Raw genomic sequence first — 21,641 nt, forward strand, 5'->3', positions numbered from 1 at the left:
CCTATATATTTTGTACCCTGTTATTACCATGTCCCATTGATTATCATCATTCCACCAAGTTTCTGTGATGCCTATTATATCAATATCATCATTTAATACCAGGCACTCAAATTTCACTCATTTTAGTATTTAAGCTTGTAGCATTTGTAGCATATCAACACTTATAAAACTTGTCAATATTTTGGTGTCTGTCTTCATGTGATGTAATTGAATGGGGCTCCTTTTCATTTTGACTGTTTCTCTTCACTTCCTGCCTGTATTTTATCCAAATCCATCTTCTCCTCTTTACTAGGATACAGAGCATCCCCTTTAATAAATTCTCCCCTAAGAGATGGCTCTGTCCAAACCATGTGCTCCTCTGTACCTGTCAGCTTTTCCTCAGCTCTTACATTAAAAACTTCTCTACAACCTTTTTAATTTTACATGCCAGCAGAATGGTTCCATTTTGATTTAGGTGGAGCCCATCCTCCCTGTATAGGCTCCTCCTTTCCCAAAAGGTTGCCCAGTGCCTACTAACCTAAATCCCTCCACTGAACACCATCGTCTCATCCATACAGTGAGACCCTGCATGGTCAAGGTACATGGCCATGTCTACACTTATGGACCATTCTTCCTTAGCCCTTACTCATGCCCTTGTTGGGAAGGCCCTGTGGGTGGCTTCTCCATTTATTTTCAGGAGAGCCAGAAAGGTGGCAGCTATATTCCATTGTGTGCTCCTGCCACAACACAGGCTCGTACACTGTTTTTTCTGAAATGAACATATGTGCAAGATACATCAGAATTTAATGCATACTTTGATATAAAGGTAGAACTTCAGTATGTTCTTTATATTGTATCAATATATATTGCTCGCATCAATAAACATGATTATGTCAAACTAGTTATCTTGTGCATTGCGTATCTTACAAATACTTTATTTAGTATAATCTCTTACAGGAGTGGCCAAACTGTGTCTTATGAGCACACCACATGTGGCTCTTTTAGTTAAAGTGCAGCTCACAGAGCCCCCTCTCCCCCCCTGCCACCCATCATTCGCTACCTACCAGACTGGTGGGGGAGCTCGGGACCTCTGCCTTTCAGCGGGGTGGTGGGATAGAGGCTTCTGCCCAGTGGGGAGGAGGGTCTCAGAGCTACAGCCCTGTGGGGCACACCTGCCAGTGCTTGGGGCTTCAGCAGGAGAGGAGCTGAAGCCCTGAGTCCTACCAGATGTGCCCCAACTCTCAAACTTCTGAAGATTGTTGTATGGGGCTCAGAGGGTGAGTAGGTTTGGCCACCCCTGATCTATTATACCCATATTTAATACCTCCATCACTGTGTTATCTATTCAATTCTATCTCATCACCATAATATCCAGATGCATTTTCCATTTGATAGATCAAGTTCAAAATAGTCATTTTCTCAAAATCAGGATTACATATACCAAACCACACCACCCACTTCATCACCAGATTAACTTGCAGCAAAAGACCAGAGCTGGGTTAAAAGCCTGGGGACTCCAGGACTTCAGTTAAGAAAAAGTCTGAACAGAGATTTGTCTTAACAACATATGCAGTTTATTTTATTACAAAATTTGGAATTATACATATTAATTACACCACCAGTTAAACTAGACTGGTGGAAAAAATGTTCTGCCAGACAACGGTAAGAAAAAATATTTAAGGCTCTGTTACACCCATAAAACTAAGCTAAAGGCTCAACTTTGAAATCCATACCAAGACAACTGACTTCCCATTGATTTCAGTGAAAGTTTTATCTTGAATTAGGAATGTAGGATTGGTCCTTAATAAACCAATTACATTTTGACATATAGTGAAGCCAGAAATATCAACAAAAATAAAATGCTGTTGATACTATGTTAAAGGTATTTATTAAATGCAATTTTAAATATATTTTGATTGAAAACCATGAGTATAAGAGATATATTGTGATTGCTGAACATGTGAAACAAAAAGCATAAATATCAGAAAAGGGGAAATATAATGCGAAAGAAACAGAGAGAAGACAGAAAATTCTGCAAAATCTTTTAAGGAGTGGTAAATATATTAATTTTCTAGAACCATATTTTTCTTGAACTAATAAAATATAATCTTAACATATTGGAAAAGTCACACTTCACCTATTAGCAATGAATCTGGTATTTTCCCTGTTGATTTCCATTTTAAAATTATAAAAAATGAAAAGGTTTCTAATAAACCAACTTCAATGTCCTTGCTATCTATTTGTTCATTACACCTAAGAGATGGCTGTAAACAACTGGACTGATTAAAATGGCCATATTTTCAAAGCCCAGTGCAAGAGGTGAAGGATACAAAATGTGCACCACCCATTGCACCTGCAAAGCCCTCATCTGCATATGGGTGTGTAACGCCGATAGACCCTGGTTATGGATTGAACCGGGGACCTATGGCGCTTAGTGCATGAGCCTTCTAATGCATGAGCTAAAAGCCAACTGGCAGACTCATTTTAAAACAGCAGGCTGATTTTACCTCTCTCTTTAAGTGGTCTCAGTGCCACTAGGTGGGACAGAACAGCACACCCAGGAGGTGTTTGGGTTACATGTGCAGGTGTTTTATTTCTTTGGTTGAATGTGCATATGCAAGTGTGTTTTGGGTCCTATTCTCCTTTTGCTTACATCGCTGTTTTACCTAGGTCTAACTGCATCTGACTTCTGCAGAGTCACTTCTGTTTGAAGGCTGCTTTCCTGCAATCAGAGCTGTATGGGCTGACATTTATGCCTGCCTGGACCTGCACTGAAGTCAGTGGGCTCTGCACAGTCCCCAGGTACTGCTCACACAGATTTGACTACCAGACTGGGGCCTTACATTTCTACAAGATGAGAATCAGGCCATAGGACTATATATGGTTTGGGAGTGGCCTGATGAATGAGCCTTTGACAGTTTAGCTCCAAGAGCTAAAGATAAACCTTCAAAAATAAAATTAAAGCAACAATCCAAATAGAATAATAGAAATATTATTATTAATATAATATTGTTTATTTTATGGGACCATCTAGGATCCCCAATCACGGATTAGAACCTCATTGTGCTGCATGCTATGCAGGCCCAGAACAAAAAGACATCCCCTGCTCCACAGACCTTAAATGTCACATTGCAGTTAAGTACAGCTGTTATGGTACAGATTGGTAATAATTATTTCCTTCAAGCTAATCTGTAATATAGATAATCAAGACCAAGCTTTTCTTTTTGGTTTCAGTATATTTCATTCAGTCAAAGCTCTGGAATTGTTCCTCAAAAATCCATGTAATTGCTAACCAGACTCCATAAAAGAGTTTAAGAAACTTCATCTGTAAAACAAAAGAGAAAAAAGTTAGCATTTTACCCTTTATTACACAAAACACAAATACTGAGAAGTAAATTACTGTTTTCCACACACGTGAAAGAACTGATCCATGGCTAAAGGGTTCTCTCTCTTCTTGCTTTCTACTTCATATATTTAGGAAAGAAAAAAAAACAACATCTTTATTTTATTTTTTTACATAAAGGTGTGGAAAACCTTTACTGATGCTGCTGCTAACTCTACGAAATGTATATAGTTACTTACGGAGCAAACAAAAGGATGGAAAATGAACTATACAGTACTTTTTTACTTATCATTTGAAAAAGAAGAGACAGTGGAGTTCAGAATGCTAAAATTTTTGATTGACTAAAATATTGCCTATGAAAATCTCCTTCAGTTATAATTCTTTATTCCAAAAATAATTTAATACAAATATGTTGCTGCAATAGGAAATGTCTCAGTGCTGGACTATAATAGCTTTTGTAGAACTAATAACCTCTTCCACAATGATGGTATATAAAATCAACTTCATACAGTTATCACTACAGATAAAATTATTTTATTTTTCTTCGCATCTGTCCAGCAGAAAAGTAGCTTCAGTGGTGTGTGGCCAATAGAGGCTCTGTGAACCTCTGTGGCTACTGTGACTTGTACACTGCTCCCTACTCTGAGAGGATACTTCCTTATTGGTGGTAGCTTCACTGTGCTACTTCAGACATTATCCATTCAAGACTGTCCCTTCCCCCGCAGGAAAGTCACAGACGCTACCAAGTCTGATTGCAACTGGGCTCATTGGGAAATGCACTGAGTATGATTAGTGTGTCTTCTGACTTTCAAATATGGAGGAAGGTTCTTCCTAGCTGACTGACATTCCACTTCATCCCTGTCAGTCACCCAGGAAAAAGAGAGGTCCAGAGCAAAATGAGGGCATCTCTCATCCAGACAAGAGAACAAAAATTTGAGGGGAGACTGTCGGAAGTCTTTCTCTCTGAGTCTCCCATCATGTGATTCCTGCAATTTGGTTCAGAGCCTCCCTATCTAATTCTTTCAGGCCCCCATTTCCCCAAGACCTGGAGTGGTAGCACTTCCTTCCCACAACAGAAGGAGATTCTTTAACAGAAAATGGGTCAGTCTCCCCACTCAATAAAAGATATGCTTTGGGGTTACTCCATCCCAGCCTCCTACAGGCAGTGCAGTCACAGCAAGGGGAGACAGACTGACTGAGTAAAAGGAAATGTACAGTACAGGAAGCATGTTACATTTACAGGAGCTTTCCACAATGCCCAGTACTGCAGAGAATGGGTGGCACGGCATTTGTTTTGGTTTTTGGGGATTGGCCTTGGATAGACTTTAAGCTGGTTTTTCTCCTGCATAGTTTGGTCAGAGGCAAATCCAGCACTTGTGGCCTTGTATACAGGCAGGGTTTGGAATGCTGTAGTTACCCTGTACAGAATAAAGGTCCACTTATCCTTTCAGTAAGGTTATTGTCATAGAAGTTACAGTGCATCTTAAAAAGCAAGTATAATTGTAATGCAGAGCTACAGTTTATATTTCCTTAAAACTTACTACATGCTACGAAAAACTCCCTTTTTTATTGGCATGTTAAAATTGATAGTGTTTTATTAGCTTGCACTTGGAAAGGCCTGTCTTGTGGAAACTCCATTTCTTCCCATGTGCTTGTCTTACTTCTCATATTGTATCATATTAGATAATTATCAGCCCCATGTGAAGCTCAGAAGTTTTGGTTTTTTCTTGGTTTTGGTTCTCACAGCCTAAATTTCACTTTGAAATTTTCATAACTTCATCCTAAAACTTCAGAGCAGAACTCAATCCAAACTGCTAAATTTAGCTTTATGTCAAGGTGAATAAACTTTACACCTGTTTATATCTGAAACCATAAATCAGATCAGATTTAACTGAAACAGGCTCAGGCACTTAAATACCAGTGATGCAGGTCCAAGTTTCAAGGCTGTAATGAAATATGACCCAGGAAAGTTTTGTCTGGCTTTGAGTTTAATTCTGAAAGTCTGGGAGAATACTGCCAACAATGCTCTTTTCTTTTCCTCCTCTTCTTTAACCCATGCAGGCTATGCAGTAAAAATCTCCACCCTTACTTCTTGGATATATCCTCTGATTTGTAACAGATTTTAACACAATTCAGGGAAAGTAACTGTCTACTTTCAAAGAGTTGTTGAAATGCCATTACAGTTTTTGTATTTAAAATTATACATTACATAAAAGCAGTTATGCTCATGTGAAATGATGATAATAAGAGCAAGAAGTAGACTTTTGAAATCAGATGCCTGTCATCTGATCTTAAACATCAGATGAGTTAAATGGAAATTGAAGTAGCTTTTGAAGGTCTAATTTGTTAACTAAATGTAAAGAATTTAAAATTTTTTACCATATCTTCAAATGGAGAGTAAATTACATTGGATTTTTTTCATAATGTTGATATTGTAGCAGCACTGACATAATTATCCAGTAGTCATGTTAATCTCCAAATGCACTGTGTATAGGGTTTATTATATTACATAGATATCCAAGAATCTGGGATGGTAGGTCTTAGTATCAGTTCTTTATTGTTATCATATTATTGCTCCTTTACAAAAAGAGGGCAATACAATTTATATTGTAGTCATATTTCTGGCTGTTTGTATCTTTGAGGGTCAAACAGATTGTGTCTCCTGAAGAGAAAGGGCACATAATCTAAGTTAAGGGGGTTTGGAGTTTTAAGTGTGACTCCTCATTGAATAAGCTGGTTTATAGGAGTTCTCAAACCTTTTCTTAGCATGAACTAGAAAGATTGTCTCATGGACAAATCTTCATCTATTCGTTATTGCATGACTAACTCGCCCCTCCCCCCTGCCCATTCATCGTCACATAATATTCCTGAGGGAAATTGCAGCAATTGCTTACAGGGAAAAGCAATATTAGTAAAGTATCTAATGTATTTTTACCTTTTTAAATTTAGTAAGTAGATAGAATATTTAGCATCTTGGGCTAGATCCACAAAGGGGCCTTAGACCCAATGTTGCAACAAATAACTTTAGGTCTACTGTCACTTAGTGGAATCCAGCATTCTGAGTTAGGCATCCAGACTACCTATACAATGCATGGGAAGAATTAGGAACCTAATAATGGGATTTACAAAAGCCAGCACATTCAGTGAGGAGCGGCCTAAATTAGTCAATAGAAAATGGTGATAATAAGGGTGTGGTCTAAACCCTGCACCTCAAAGGGACTCAAGCACCTAAATATAGGCCAGAGGGAGGCACCTCTCTCCACTTGGGAATCACAGCCATGAGCCCTCTCCTAGAGTTAGGTACCTAAGCCAGGTCATAAAACAAATAAAATGAAGAAGAGCCTCTCCTTTTCCGAAGTGGTGAGAACACTGACCCAAGCGGTTCTCCACTCTGCCTGACAGGGACTGGAATGGGTGCTTGTACAGTGCCGGGGATTGCCCTGACCACTAGGCCATAGTCAGCCTTCATAGAATATCAGGGTTGGAAGGGACCCCAGAAGCTCTCTCTCTTTGGCCAAATGAATATTTACTTAGTTATACAAAGTGGAATAGTTTCACCAGGAGACAGTGATCACTGCTATAATGGGACATCTCTGTCTACATGTTGTGCAGGGCCTGATTTAGTATACATGTTCTAAGGTACCTTTTTAGTGTTCCTATCAGATCAGGACCCACAGGTGAGATAGGTGGGGGGTACTGCTAGCTTGTAAATCCTGCCAGAGGCTAGGCATGAGCTAGGCACAGGGTGCCACGACTTAGGTGGCTTTTCACATGCTCACTGGCAGACTTCTAGGTTCCAGGGGGACTTTACCTGTGGAAACATAGGGAAATGTAGGCTCCTTCATGGTTAGGCAGCAGCCGAGTGAGGGTTTATAGACTCTAAATTTTGGATTTAGGTGCCTAAAGTGCCAAGTAGGTACCTAAATCCTTTGTGACTAGCTCTCTCTCTATACACCACCAGCAAGTTCTACACGGAGAACCAGCATTCCGCAAGCTGCAGTTTGAGATCCATTGCATTAACATAATCAGTCAATTAAATACAAGATACAGAACTTTTGTGGAGTATATGGTTCTTAAGAAATTGAAGGAACAGGATGGGGGAGAGGGACAAGGATTGTTTTTGTTTTTTAAATTTCTTGAAGTGAATGTAGGAATTATTAAAGGTTCTGGTTTAATCAAGAAGAAGTATAATATAAGAAGACACTGTACAAGCTTCCGTACGCTGCCCTGTCAACATGGCTCAGTCTTGAGGATCACCTCTGCAAGCGGAATGAAGTTCTCTTTCCGCTGCTATCCGCAGTCTCACCCTGGGCAAGTCTAGGTTCCATATGCTTGGTGAGTGAAGTTATCCTCATCCTCATGAATGCAAAGATGGTTCCTGAGGTAGTATGATCCCTGCCTATTAAGGATTTTAAAAAACAAGATCAGAATATCGAACTGGTGCCAATGGAGGATGTAAAGCATCATTGCAACGTGTATTCTGTGACTAGTCTTGCTCAAGAGCTTGACAGCTATGATTTGGACAAGTTAGAGCTTCTAGTTCGCCATAACAGATAGCTCTAGTTAGAGTGAGCTACACGAGCTATATAATGTATTACAAAATATTTTTTAATTTATGGGAAAAAGAAAAGATCAAAGATTGTTTCCACTAACCTTAACCACTTTATTGGTATTAAAACATATTAAGCTACTTTTATTTTCTAGAATTTGGCATTTTCTTCTGGTTACTTATTCTGATTGGCCTTGGCCTCCTGCCAAATGTGCATCACGTGTCAAGAGTCAGTTCTAAACTTCATTTTTCCTATAAAATTGAAGAGATATAATTATATTTAAGGGCAGTGTATAAAAAAGTACCCATAATTTACCTCCTTTTGGGTAAGTATAGAGTAAAACAATAGCTTTAAATAGACATGCCATGTGAGCTGCCAGAATGGGCAATATATACACAGCACTTTACTGATGTACAATACAAGGGATCAGCCCCTGAATATGCACATTACTGGAGTAAGTAGCTTCCTACAATTAAGCATTTAGAGCCTAATACGGAAAAGTACAGAGTACCACATGTGAGGTGATGGGTTCTTCTGGTCCCATTGAAGTCAATCACATGATTCCCAGCACCTTGCATGGCTGGAATTTGAGAGAACTGAATGTTTATATACTAAGTACTTCAAACTAATACAAAGAAAATGTTCATGTCACACAATCCTGAGGCCTGATTCTGAGCTCACACTCATGTAAATCAAGAGTAATTCCACTGAAGTTAAACTGAAGTAGAACACTGGAGAATCAGTTTTTATACATCTAAATGTCATTAACCAAGGATGAAATTAGCTCTTATGTTTACTACACAGTCTGATATAAACTGGTGAGTGGACTAAATCTTATGAGGTTTTCCAACTTCTAATTTATCTGGATGTACTGCTCTGTAAAGTTCAATATTTACACCTCTTCAGAATGCATAAAGTCAAATTATGCAATTAGCCATTTTTGCTGTTTATTTATTGATTTATATATTGCTAATATGTAATTAAATGGAGTAGCAACACATTCAGTCTAATGGGTCAGATCAAAACTAAATTTCTCTTATGGATAGACAATAAGTAATTATGCAATTAAGCAAAAGATACTTAAGTGATGTATGCATTTAAAGTATCCAATAGGAGTTAGGGAAAATTCACCACCTTTAAAATCAGACCAGTTATAAATAGTCCACTCTGGATTTAGTGCCTAATTTTAGGCACCCGAGTTAGAACATTTTGGCCTCTGGCTTTTTAAGAAATATGACTAATGTACATATATTAACTGAAGTATACTGTATTCTTATTGGCGGAGTCTCTCCTTCACTCCTGCAGTAAACTCTCCCATAATTAATGTGAAACCAAACTGCAAATATAAAAAAGCACCTAGAAATGATTCCTGGTAAGAGTAAATCTCTACTAAATACAATTTTGCAATTGTAAACAAACAAGTGGAAAAGGGAACAATTTGCCTATGAATTTCATTAAAAATTCTTACTGAAATCCTGTTATATAATCAAATATGTAACATTAACACAATGGTCATTTTGGAAACAAGAATGTGTGTGAATGAAAAAGGTTGTTATTGTGCAAGTATAACTACACAGGACAGGACAGGACTGGACTATCATCCATACAAAAATGGAACAGCAAGCATTTTATTAACAGCAATGGTGAGCTTAAGTACAGTTATACTGATTCCTTCCTGCACTTAAGAGATTGAAAACAACTACCTTTGGCTTCAAGTTTCATGTGTGTTGTATGGTTATCCTGTATTACCAACCCTTTGTAGGGTGCTATTTACACTATGCAGTAAAGCTGTGAATTTGGCTACATATATTATGGGATTCTCATGACACCATGAGGCGTTTAAGCTTTGCCTCTGTGGTTACTATTTTGTATAGAGGAACAATGAAACACGAGAATTTCTTGAGCAAAATACTTAACTTTTATCTGAATGTGAAAAGGACATGGCAAGGGTGTATAAGGATTGCTCTTGTGAGGTGTTGATCACCTCTGTTGACCACATGTGAGTTCAGGGTGCTCAATATACCTTGCAAGACTGGACCTTAAGAACACAAAACAATGATCTAACCATATAGAAGAAACCACACTTCTCAACCTGCTCTTCTGTGCTGTCTCCATTAATTACACTAAGGGCAGGTTGGAACGTTGCCTACAACAGTATATCACCTTTCACTTGTTCTAGGTACGTCTAGTCAACAGTGACACCATAGCTCACTGGATTCCAGTTTAACCCATGTGTGACCCTCTGTAACAATTAACCCTTTAGTTTCCAGATTAACACTGTGCAAGTCACATCTAACAAATACCATTGTATCAATATCTGAATATTGCATAGCAATTCATATATCTGAATCTATCTTGGCAGAGTAAATCAGAGTCAGTATTACTAAAAACAACCTCTTGAATCAACCATATGCCATTTTTAAGGCTCTGGAGTCCTCTGTCAGTCCCTACATGGCCTTCACTGTGGCCTCTGGATATTAACTGAAGTGCCTTGGCCTTTACTCACAAGTTCATTTCAACATCCATACTAAATGTTTTTGGATGCTTATCTGAACTAAATAGAATCTATAAATCTTTTACAATTTATTATTGCTAGCTGTCTAGTTTGCTGCCCAGAGCTAATAATGACAACTTAATTTATAGTACCATCTTGTGACTTATGTTTTTAGTCAGTGATGCTGGTAGCCATGTTCAACAAATCCTCTTCAGCCTGCCTGTTTTTGAGATCATTCACTCTGTCTAGCAGATTCACCTACCTCATCCCACAATCAAAACGTTAGTTGAAAATCACCATTTCACATATGCGTTTGTAAAATTAGTTTTTAAACTCATTCAGATCTACACCATAATTGCAACCGATATACTAAGTTTTACAATTCTTTTGTTGACACATAAGTACTAATGGACACACAAAACAGCCATTTAATTAACATTTGGATTCTCCAACAGCCTTAGCACGGGGTCCCCAACTTTTAGCTTGGGTTAGCCTTAAAGAACATTTACAGCTTGCACATTATAGCAGCTGCTATTACTTTTTGGAACCTAAGACTGTATCTCATTTGTGTGTATGTTTACCAGCTTTAATCTTGTAAATATCACTCCTTTTTAATAAATCTTTAGTTAGTTTATTATAGAACTGGCTGCAAGCATTGTCTTTGGTTTGAGATCTGAGGTACAACTGACCTGGCACAAGTGACTGGTCCTTTGGGACTGGGAGTAACTTGAATGTTGTTGTGATTTGTGATGTAAGGGACCATCTATCACAAAGGCAGGTTTGCCAGGGTGGCAAGATAAACTAGAATGTCTAAGGGGGACTGTCTGTGACTAAGGCTGATATAGAGCTTGAGGTGTCCACACTGGATGCTTGGTTGGTGAAATCCAACTGCAGAACACACAACTGATTTGGCGTTTGTGCCCTAATTGTGGCAGTCTGGCCTGAGGTTGGCAACTACATTCATGAGTGACTACAGACAGTATGACAACAAGGCAATCCAAATTAATTTTGCCCAATATGGCACTTATAATTTTTATTATATGTGCACAATTATATCCTATTTTACTCCACAGCTTCATCTTTTCCCAAATTTTTTATTATTGCCTGCGTTAGGGTGCTTTTCAAACACACCTAATCAGCCCCTGCCATGCCAGCCCCAATCCAGGGGGATAGACTGGGACTGGTTGAAAAGCCTTATGTCTGCCTGGAGATTGGCAACACCTGCCAGCCTGATAGGCCAGGAGCTATAAAGGCTGGGAAGGAGCGAGACAGCCAGAGAAAGAGAGAGAGGTCAGTCAGTGAGGGAGGGATGTGGAAGTCCTCTAGCTGGTTACTGACCCAGCCTGTGCTAGGCAAGAAACCTGTAAGGATTGTATATAGTTGGACACTGGTGGTGGGAAAACACTAAAAGAATAAAAGACACGGGTGTTGCACAGAGTTGAAGGTCTCCCTGGACTTATTTGAGAGGGCAACCAGGCCCAGAAGAAGAGGGGCTGGCTGTGCATCCCGTGACATCCCCTTATAAAATAAATTAATGTGCTCCTCTAGCACGTGCATTTTGATGCACAAACATTCAAGTTTTAGAGCTCTGAAAAGTGAAATGCTGTAAATCCAGAATGGAAAGATGGGATTTGGGGGATTTTTGCAGGAGTTATTTAGTTCTATAAATAGAAGTCAGTCTTCCTATTTGCATCCAGGTCTCAAATTTCACATGCATGAAACTCCAGGATATTGTTCTATTTCATTCTTATTTGGCAAAAAATTATAAAAGTCTTTAAAAAGTATGTTTTAAAATTGTATTTTTAAAGCATTTCACGTCTATCTCTTTCTCTCTCACTCCGGTTTGGTGTCTGTTTTTGCTACCTGCATTTAACTGTAATATCACACAATGGTGAACTTCTGATGGGCACACAGCCAAGATCAGTTGTTCTAAAGGTGCCCTGAATACATCACTGGCACATGGACATATGTTGGGGTGTTACATAAGATTCCCCATATATTATCTAGGATCCAAATATCAGTCATGCAGCTGCCTACCCCACATGTATGCCTGCACACCATGTTGAAGTACCTTGGGTGAACTCAGAGCCATCTTCAGCCAGTGAGACAAAGCACAGTATTCAAATGTAACTGGCTCCATCTCTGTTGGAGAAGGGACCTGGCAGACACTTGGTCAACTCATACTAGAATGAGCTTGCTCAACAGAGCAAGGAGGTCAAGGCTCAGTGGTAGCCAGAGACAGGGAGACACTGCCAACTGGTTGGGACTTAAGTGTGGGGTGAAGGTCTCTGTTACAATTAGCTCTAAGAAAAGAATCTGGGTGTCCTTACTGCCTTGTAACTTGCTAGTGATGGCTCCAGACCGCCCAGCTAATGTTACTGTCTCAGATGGCTCCAGTGTCCTACTGCTGTTAATAGGTTGAAAAGCTTGGGATCTCTCTCTCCTCTTAGAGATGGTCACAAAAACAGAGGACAAAATGGGGGTGTTTGGGACAGTGCATATTTTCCTCCCCACCATGATGGACTCCAAGGAACAACTGGAACATGTAATGAACTTTGAGGAGTCCTTGTGGCACCTTAGAGACTAACATTTATTTGGGCATAAGCTTTCATGGGCTAGAACCCACTTCATCAGATGCATGGATTTTCCACTCCATGCATCTGATGAAGTGGGATATATATATATACACATACATACATACATTGAATATCAGGGTTGGAAGGGACCTCAGGAAGTCATCTAGTCCAACCCCCTGCTCAAAGCAGGACCAATCCCCAATTTTTGCACCAGATCCCTAAATGGCCCCCTCAAGAATTGAACTCACAACCCTGGGTTTAGCAGGCCAATGTTCAAACCCCTGAGCTATCCCTCCCCCACGATTTATATATATATACACACACGATATATATATAGTACACAAAAAGATGGGAGTTGCCTTACCAAGTGAGGTGGGGGGGTGTCAGTCTAACAAGATAATTCAATTAATAGTAGAATACCAAGGGAGGAAAAATCATGTTTATAGTGGTAGTGAGGGTGGCCCATTTCAAACAGTTGACAAGAAGGTGTGAGTAACAGTAGGGGGAAATTAGTATGGTAAAATTAGTCCATCCACTACCAGTCTTTATTCAGGCTGAACTTTGTTTTCTTTCCTTTAAAGAAACCATATATCCTTCCCTTTGTGCTTAATATCATGCTATATGTAATTTTCTATTGAAGAGTTTATTTACCTCACAGAGGGTTTGTTTAAAGGCAAAATATAGCAAAGTAAGAATTTGCTCCATAATAGAGTGCAGTTCACCAGTCTGGATATTCTAGGAACACAGAAACATTGTGCCTGTCTAGGCCAGTAGAAAATGCGTGTAGTCTGAATGAGGTCATTCACGTGTGTAAATCCTTGCCAGATTGAGCCCTATACCTGTACTGTCAGTGTTGATAAGGCACAGAACATCACAAACGGTACTGACAGCAAATAAGTCACATACCCATAACATAAAAGCAAGAAGGAAAAATATATCTAGTTTGTTGTCATTTGAATGGTTGGTTTAGGCATATTGAGGATGGATTTAGTTGCTCTATCAGTAACAAGATAGACAGCAAAGAATTGGCACATCTTTAAAACAAAGTTTTAAAAAATATATATATTTTCCTTGTTCCACATCTCTGTCTAGGCAGAAGTTTCAGATTCATTACAGTACAAAGTCATACTACCTCCTTAGTTCTTCAATAGCACTAGCTCCTTAGCTAATAGTCACACATCTCTTCAGCACTTTTAAACATGAGGGGTCCCATTCTGTGCTAGCAAATTTGGCCCCACATCTAGCTATATTGTGCATGAGGTCTTTTGACTAGATCACTGAAAAACAATAACTACCTTAAAATTAAGTTGGTAGTGAAATTAACAATTCAATTACCACCACACTGAGTATTGTTGAAATAGCCAAAATAACTTGTAGAAGGGGGTGTGGTGGTAACTGAATATCAAGCATAACAAAATGCTTAATCATGCTCAGAGTTTTCTGTGAGTCTTAATCTAAGGCCAAATTCTGCATTCAGTATTTGTGTGGAATGTTTATTGACTTCAAACTCCTTGAATCAGGGAGCAGAATATGGACCCTAGAAATATTCATCTTGATCACCACTGTAATGGGGCAGCCACCTCCCAAGCACCTGCCTCAGGGCTGGGGATGGCTCTGCAGCACCCTGACTCAGTTTCCCTCTTCACAGCTCCTTAATAAACTCCACACACATGGTTTAGTGCTGGAGATAGCTCCTCAGCAAAGTCATAAAGTTAACCACTTCCAGGAGTAACAAAAGTCCAACTAAAAAATACCAGCAAACAAAAAAAAGATTCTTCAACCCTTCATGGGCTTCTTTTCAAACCATCCTCTAGGCCCTGTTCTCAGCCACATTTGTGTCTTTCCCCTGACCTGCTATAGATCACTCAGCCACCAGATTGATTCCCCTAGAATATCATTCAGCTGCAGAACCTGGCTCAGGACCTTCACATCCCCTACACGGCACAGTTCTACTCCCAAACTGAGCTCTCTCAGGCCTTTTATAAGGCTCAGGTGTCCGTTAAAGTATCAGATGAGCCTCTTAGTACCAGGCTGGGAAGCAGCTAATTAATTATGGCACAGGTGGGGCTGGTCCCATCTCCCCTTAAAGGACAATCAGCCAAACCATTTCTTCTGCAACTGCTGTTATACCCCAGTGACACTGAGTGTAAATCATTAGAAATACACATTATGAAATTCAGCTGCCAGAGGTTACATTATTAGTTAAAATAAGGCTTACTCCCCCCCCTGCATTTTTTTTGTTTTAAACTCAATCACTAATGAAACTTGGAGAGCACTTCGGTCAGCATAAGTAGTAGCAAAGAATTTGTAGGTGTGGCACAAAGTTGTAATGAAGTGTTACAGAACCTATGGATATCTAATTTCAGGATATATAGATATAATTGCTAAAAAAATACTACTGTATTGTTGTGGAGAAAAGTAAAAAATCTAAAAGGAGCTCAGTTTATCAGACATGGAAAATGAAAATAAAGCCACTGAAGGCTGATGAAAAGACAGATCTAAAATGTATTATATCTTATTAATGGTATCAACAATCCTGGCAGTGAATAATGGTAAATGTAGTGTCATGTGTCCCCCACTGTTTAGATTTGCTAAATAATGGTATTATTATTATTTTATTTTATTATTACTGTATTTGTGTTATCACAGTGCCCAAAAGCCCCAGTCATGGACCAGGCCCCCACTCTGCTAGGTGCTGTTCAGACAGAACAAAAACACAGTCCTTGCCCCAAAGAGCACACAATCTAAGTATAAATTAAGAGGCAACAGGGAAACCATATGAGAATACTGTCCAAATTGACAAGACAGACACGGGTGGGGTAAGGGGTAGAACACACAACAGAGCAAACAATGTGGTAGCAGCAATGTGGTAACATGCCATGTTAGTTCACCTATGGGGGGAGGGGGCGTTACTTAGGAGGGGATCAGCTGAACGGAAAGGGAAGGGAAGGGAAGGGAGACAGGGAAGGCGAGGAAAGAGTAAGAGTGGCAGGTCTGCAGTGAGGCTATGGTGAAGAGACTGTGATGGAGAGAGAGATGGAGAGTTGGAGCAAATAGCCCATCAGCACAAGCCAGAGAAAGTCAAAGAACATTCTACAGTTTTGACTGGAATATCTGAAGGACCCTGCTTTGGCTAGTTCTGTTCCAACCAACTGGAGCTTTTGGCTGGCTTCTCTGTGCAGTTTGTCCCCAAAAGCCATATGGCGAGGGAAAAGGGAGGTAGGCACCATCTGGAACCTAGTGCCCTCAGAGTGTGTATGTGGGTCCTTCCCTACACAGTTCTTGTCCAGGATATTGCTGGAAGGGGGCTGGTCCCATCTGGGCCCCATTTTAACCTCCTTCCTCCAGTGCAGCAGTCCCTGCTTTGGCTACTTCTGCTCCTACCGGCTGGAGCCATGTAGGATAAACATTACTGAAAATATAAGAGGGGCTGCACAAAAGTTTTGTGGGCAAATCAGCAATTTCATAAAGGCTTAAAAAAAGAAAGAAAAAGAAAGTCCAGACTCAGTTATAGGATGAAAATAATATTACAAAATAGTAAGTCATCAGAACTCCACATTCTATATGCTTCAGGAATCACAAAAACCTGTATATGCCTGTTTCAGTAAACAGGAGATCAGGAAAGCATATACCTTCAGCTCCACTCACTAGAATACAGGTATTAGTTTAGTGAATAACTTCTGCCCATTTCAACTGTCCTCTCAAGAAGTTGACAATATTATAAAATACTAGTATGACCGTTGTGCTGTCATTTAACCAGAGTAATCCCCAGATGAATCTGACCCTAGATATAAATTTTATCCTGAGACGATAAAAGAAACTACTACATAACACTGTCACCATGAATAATTTGGTCAACCCACCTTTGATCATTTCTGTATGTTTACATGATCATGACATTCAGATCCAGGAAATATTGAATTTCCTAGATCAGGTCTGTGGTCAAAAGAAAAATCTACATTTTACAAGGACCAAGCAAATTCAAATAGGGGATCTTACTACCATGGCAGGTAAGATACATTATTATTGGCTCTACTTAGCACACCCAGAAGTTGTAATATTCCTTATCTGTCTCTCAGTGGCAACAAATATAACCTTCTTCCCTGAAACTCAAAAAAACTCATTCTTTCCTATGTGGAAAATCAAAGAAATCACTTCCAATCTATTTCTTACAACTGAATGCCAATCGATAAATCAGTGGAAATGAGGCAATATAACAAAACCAACATAACATACATCTTTTGGAAGGTAAGATTTAAACCATAGAGATGAATGATCACCTCAAGTAGTGATCAGTAAAACTGAATTCCACAGTATTAAAATAGTTACTTCCTCATGTATATCAGTGGGACCTGGATGAACAACAGCATCTAAAGCTGGTAACTCCCATTCCCACATCTTTCTGTTGTGCAGCAGGTTGATAAACTGGGTTTGCTTCTTTTGACATTTCTACAGAATAGGGCAGAACTACCCAGGCAAATTATTGTAAATCTGGGAAATATTTGTAAAAAAACCCACAAAAGGCGAAGACTTGTAATGGAATGGTAATTTCTTATTTTAAAAAAATCTGAAACATGTTCAAATTATAAATCCACTCCTCTACCATATGCCACCGAATATGAATGTAGCTGACCAGGGAATCAGCAAGAACAATACATTATTTCCCTATACACTGACACCTGTCTGTCTGTGTGTACATGCGCAAAACACCTGTAAGTAGCCACCCCACTCTCAAAATATGATGACAAAACCAACCTCTCCACCCCCCAACACAAATCGGACAAATTTCTCATTCCTGGCCATAGATCAAATGCCTGTAAAAACATTTATCACCCCCATCAAACATTTGTGGCTGTATGAGTGTCATTGCTCAACCAGAACATATTGCAAGTAAGTTGACTGACTTAAAATATATTGGGTGGAGGATAAAGTAGAGACAGAATAAATCCACAGAAATTATTTATTTCTTCTCATTATCTCCCTTTTGTGGTTTTTCTCTTTCTCCATTCTGAATCCGAATGAGAAAACAGTGGGTACAATCCCAAATAGTCATTTTAAAGATATTTTCTCTAGATACTGTATGCCCAACCCACTTCTTTTAGTGGTACAAGGCAGATTGGGTATCAGCAAAGGCTTTCTGGGTGTTTTAGATACCTGTCCATTTGCCAAATTCAGGATCCTGAGTTAATGGTAAGAATGAGATTTTTTTTTCCAAGATCAGGAAATGGATAAAACATCAATGTATGCTTCAGATCTTTGCTTAAATATTGACATTTCTAGGCAATACAGTATATTTCAAAGACTTCCAAAGACAAAATACAACATATTAAGACAAACTCTTGCTTCATTTAAACTAATGAAACCTCAGTAATTTAGGAATACAGAGCCTAGCACAATGGGGTCCTGGTCCTAGGGCTTGTCAGTGCTATGATAATAAAAATAATAACAAAAATAATAAATAATAACAATAATGATTAGGGTAGAATTTGGCGCACAGTATTTTTTGTATTACAACGTTAGCTCAGGTTATAAGCAACCTGCAGCTAGACAAGTGACAGTTCTTTTTGCATTAATTTGAATTTGTGGCTGGGGGGAGAAAATATTTCAGTTTTTAAAGTTGATTTGCTAACTCTTGAGAATTTGCACAAATTTTGTCAAGAAAACAGTAAGATAATCAAGAATGACAATAGATAAAATAATGGATAATAGAGAATTGAATTTCCTTTTTGTGTGTACATTTTTCCCCTCCATTTTTTGCATCTCATCTCAGTCTAGCATCTTGGTGGCCTTGGCACAGCAAAGAGAAATGCACATAGAGAAGACATGAAGTTATAAATATAACTAGGCAATTACATCATTAATCCATTGGATCACATAACATTCTCAAAGTATTTGGCATGAGAATGAAAAAAAATTAAGGAACCTCAAACATCCTAAAACAACAAAAAGTATTATCTAACTTAACACTCTATAAAACTGATTTTGTTAACGACTCATTCTTGACACTGTTGAATCACTTTTCTCTATTATGGAAAACTCCAGCAGGAAATGCAAAGTTTTATCTTTCCTGGTATGTTCCCTATTCAGTACTATTTACAATCAATGGATGAACCCAACTAAAGCATTGAAATAGCACAAATATATTACCATGAACAACTATCATATGCTCTCATAAACTTTATGTTTTATCTTGTGAGAAGCTTCTGCTATGTAATAAGATTTAGCCTCTTACTTTTAATCTCATATTGCAATTGCGAGAAAAGACCTAGTACTGCTCTGGCATGTTACAGTGTTGTCATGGATACACAAGTATGGTGTATTACTTCCACCAGTAAATAAACAAGATTCTCAAAGAGTGCTTGGTAGGATTTACTAGCCCTGTAGTATTGTTACCTGCACAGAGCTTTAAATAAGCAAATGGTTTGTAGTTTTTTAATAATATCCAGTGTTGAGGAGAAGCACATATATGGTATATATAGTTCTTTAAAAATCATAAGGTACATGCTAAATTGTGTAACTTTACTGTCCTCACTTTTTAATTTAATTTGCCTTTATCTCATATTTTTCATAAAATATTTGCACATATATGGGACCATTTTCTAATATTCTTTACAATTTGTGGCAGTCATCTAATAACTGCTTAAATAGCTGCACAACATGTTTACACGTGCAACTTATAAAGGACAGATTGATCATTCTTATAGCAGATAGTGATATTTGTAATTTAAAAAACAGTATTAGGTGATATTAAAATTGTGTCTTTTCTAAAACAAAGTCCTCTTTCCATTCACAGACTACAGAGATGAAATTCAATCACTTACTAGCATATATGTCAACAGCTACAACAGACTTGACTTGACTCTAACAAATCAGTATCTTATGTTGATGAAGGGATGTAGATTACATGCCTTAAACTTATGTTTCAAGAAAGAAAATCACAGATTGTTAAGAATGCTATATTTAGTTCTGTGTATTAAACTTAGCAATAGCAAAAGTCTGACTCATATCTAGGCACTCCAATTTCTTACAGAAATATCTAATTAAATCAGGTAAAAATCTCCGGGTTTTACAGCTTTAGAAATATAAACCCTTAGCATTTTAAATAAAATTCACTGAAGAAAATAACATAATTGTGTTTTATGTAAAATTCATGGAACTTTCCTATTCAGAAAGCCTGCATTGTATAATGATGCATTCAGGCACACACTCTATATGTATATGGCCAGAATGTTCTGTTGGGTTTAATTGTTGGCATAACTTTGCTGATTGGACTGAGAAAACCTAATTTAGGACTAGACAGAGTGAATAATTCACAATGAATAATTTATTTGTTAAATTTAGCCATTTTTTCAACTCTTGTCATGCAAGCAGATTGCAAGCTAGGGGTTGGGGTTTTGTTTTTTTTTTGAGCGGGGCTTATATATCTATATCTATGATATGATTACGAATATTCAAAATCTGAGCTATGTTGGTTTGTTGTGATTGGCCATATAAGACATATGGGGTTGTTTCTGTTCCCTTATTGGGGGTTCAATCCTGCAAAGTGCTGAGCTCTCTGCCCACAATCCAGCTAAGCACAAAGGATCAGATTTTTAAAATATTTAGGTGCCTAGCAGATTTTCAAAAGCATCTCGGTGCCTAACTTCTATTGATTTCAATGGACATTAGGCACCTAGATACTTTTGAAAATCCCAGCAGAGGCCTAAGTACCTTTACCATCTGGTTCAAAGTGCTTAACTTTAAGCACATGCACATTCCCATTAAATCCAGAATGTCCAGCACCCTGCAGGATTGAGTCCTGGGTGAGCACACAATAAAAATTCTTCTGCATAGAATATAAAATTTGCTTTCCACAAATATTTTGCCAGTAAAACTTAGTTGTGAAAATGTTTGCCAAAAGTGATCACAAAAAGGTCATGAACACAGCCATAGTGAATTCATGAAATAATTGGAATGAATATTTGTGATTTGTTGTTTGTTTGCATTACTTACTATTTAAGATACTGCATAATAAGTCATATGGATTGCTTTTTAAAAGATACCAGTACAGCATTTTGAGCTCCTTGGGGGCAAGAACATGGCTTCTTCTGTGTTTGGAAAACACATAGCACACTGGGAGCATTGCTGAAAATTAATAAATAATAATAATTAGTACAATCCTGCAATATTTATTCACATGAGTAATTCTTACACATGCAGGTAGTCACACTGCAGTCAAAGGATCTATTCACATGTGCAAGAATTACATGTCAGTAAAGGTTACAGGATCATACCCAACAGATGTAAGCTGAAACATGAGCAGCTGAATCATATTATGAATGTTCCATGAATCACTAATTTCTGTATTTAAGCATTTGCAGTCTTGTAGAAAAGAGACATTTAATGTAAGCAGCCTTAACACCTTACAGATTATAGCAGGAAAAACCTGAAATACTGATTTATTTCCATATTAAAGCTATAGTAGAGATTTTGTTTAAAAGAATACCTTTGTGCTTCCTAACACACAATGAGGCACCAAAATAGCTCCTTTAGAAATTAATCTGTTTAGACTATTACTTGGCAGGCCTAAATATGGGTAACAGTTCGGTTCTTTGTGGGAATGATGTTATTGTCATTTAGTAGCCACAATTTCTCTTTTCCTTAGATACTTTGAGTACTGTTTGAAAAGCTGTGCTTTAAATGAGGAGTTCAGTGCTGAG

At 38.3% G+C, this 21,641-nt stretch overlaps 1 long non-coding RNA gene across 7 annotated transcripts in view; it reads right to left on the minus strand.

Annotated features, from left to right (window-relative positions):
- Positions 1-1,539: 1,539 nt before the first annotated feature.
- The window catches only part of LOC140911428 (uncharacterized), a 162,416-nt gene continuing 142,314 nt past the window's right edge, over positions 1,540-21,641 (minus strand). For 3 of the 7 annotated variants that reach the window (XR_012158945.1, XR_012158942.1, XR_012158946.1), the window contains 3 exons: positions 7,976-8,123; positions 7,580-7,721; positions 1,540-3,304 (listed from right to left, as the gene is read on the minus strand). This is a non-coding gene — a long non-coding RNA (uncharacterized LOC140911428). The remainder of the gene's footprint in view (positions 3,305-7,579; positions 7,722-7,975; positions 8,124-21,641) is intronic. The other 4 variants (XR_012158944.1, XR_012158943.1, XR_012158948.1 and 1 more) reach the window with 3 other exon arrangements.

Source organism: Lepidochelys kempii, chromosome 5 (assembly GCF_965140285.1).
Source record: "Lepidochelys kempii isolate rLepKem1 chromosome 5, rLepKem1.hap1, whole genome shotgun sequence".
Classification (NCBI taxonomy): Eukaryota; Metazoa; Chordata; order Testudines; family Cheloniidae; genus Lepidochelys; species Lepidochelys kempii.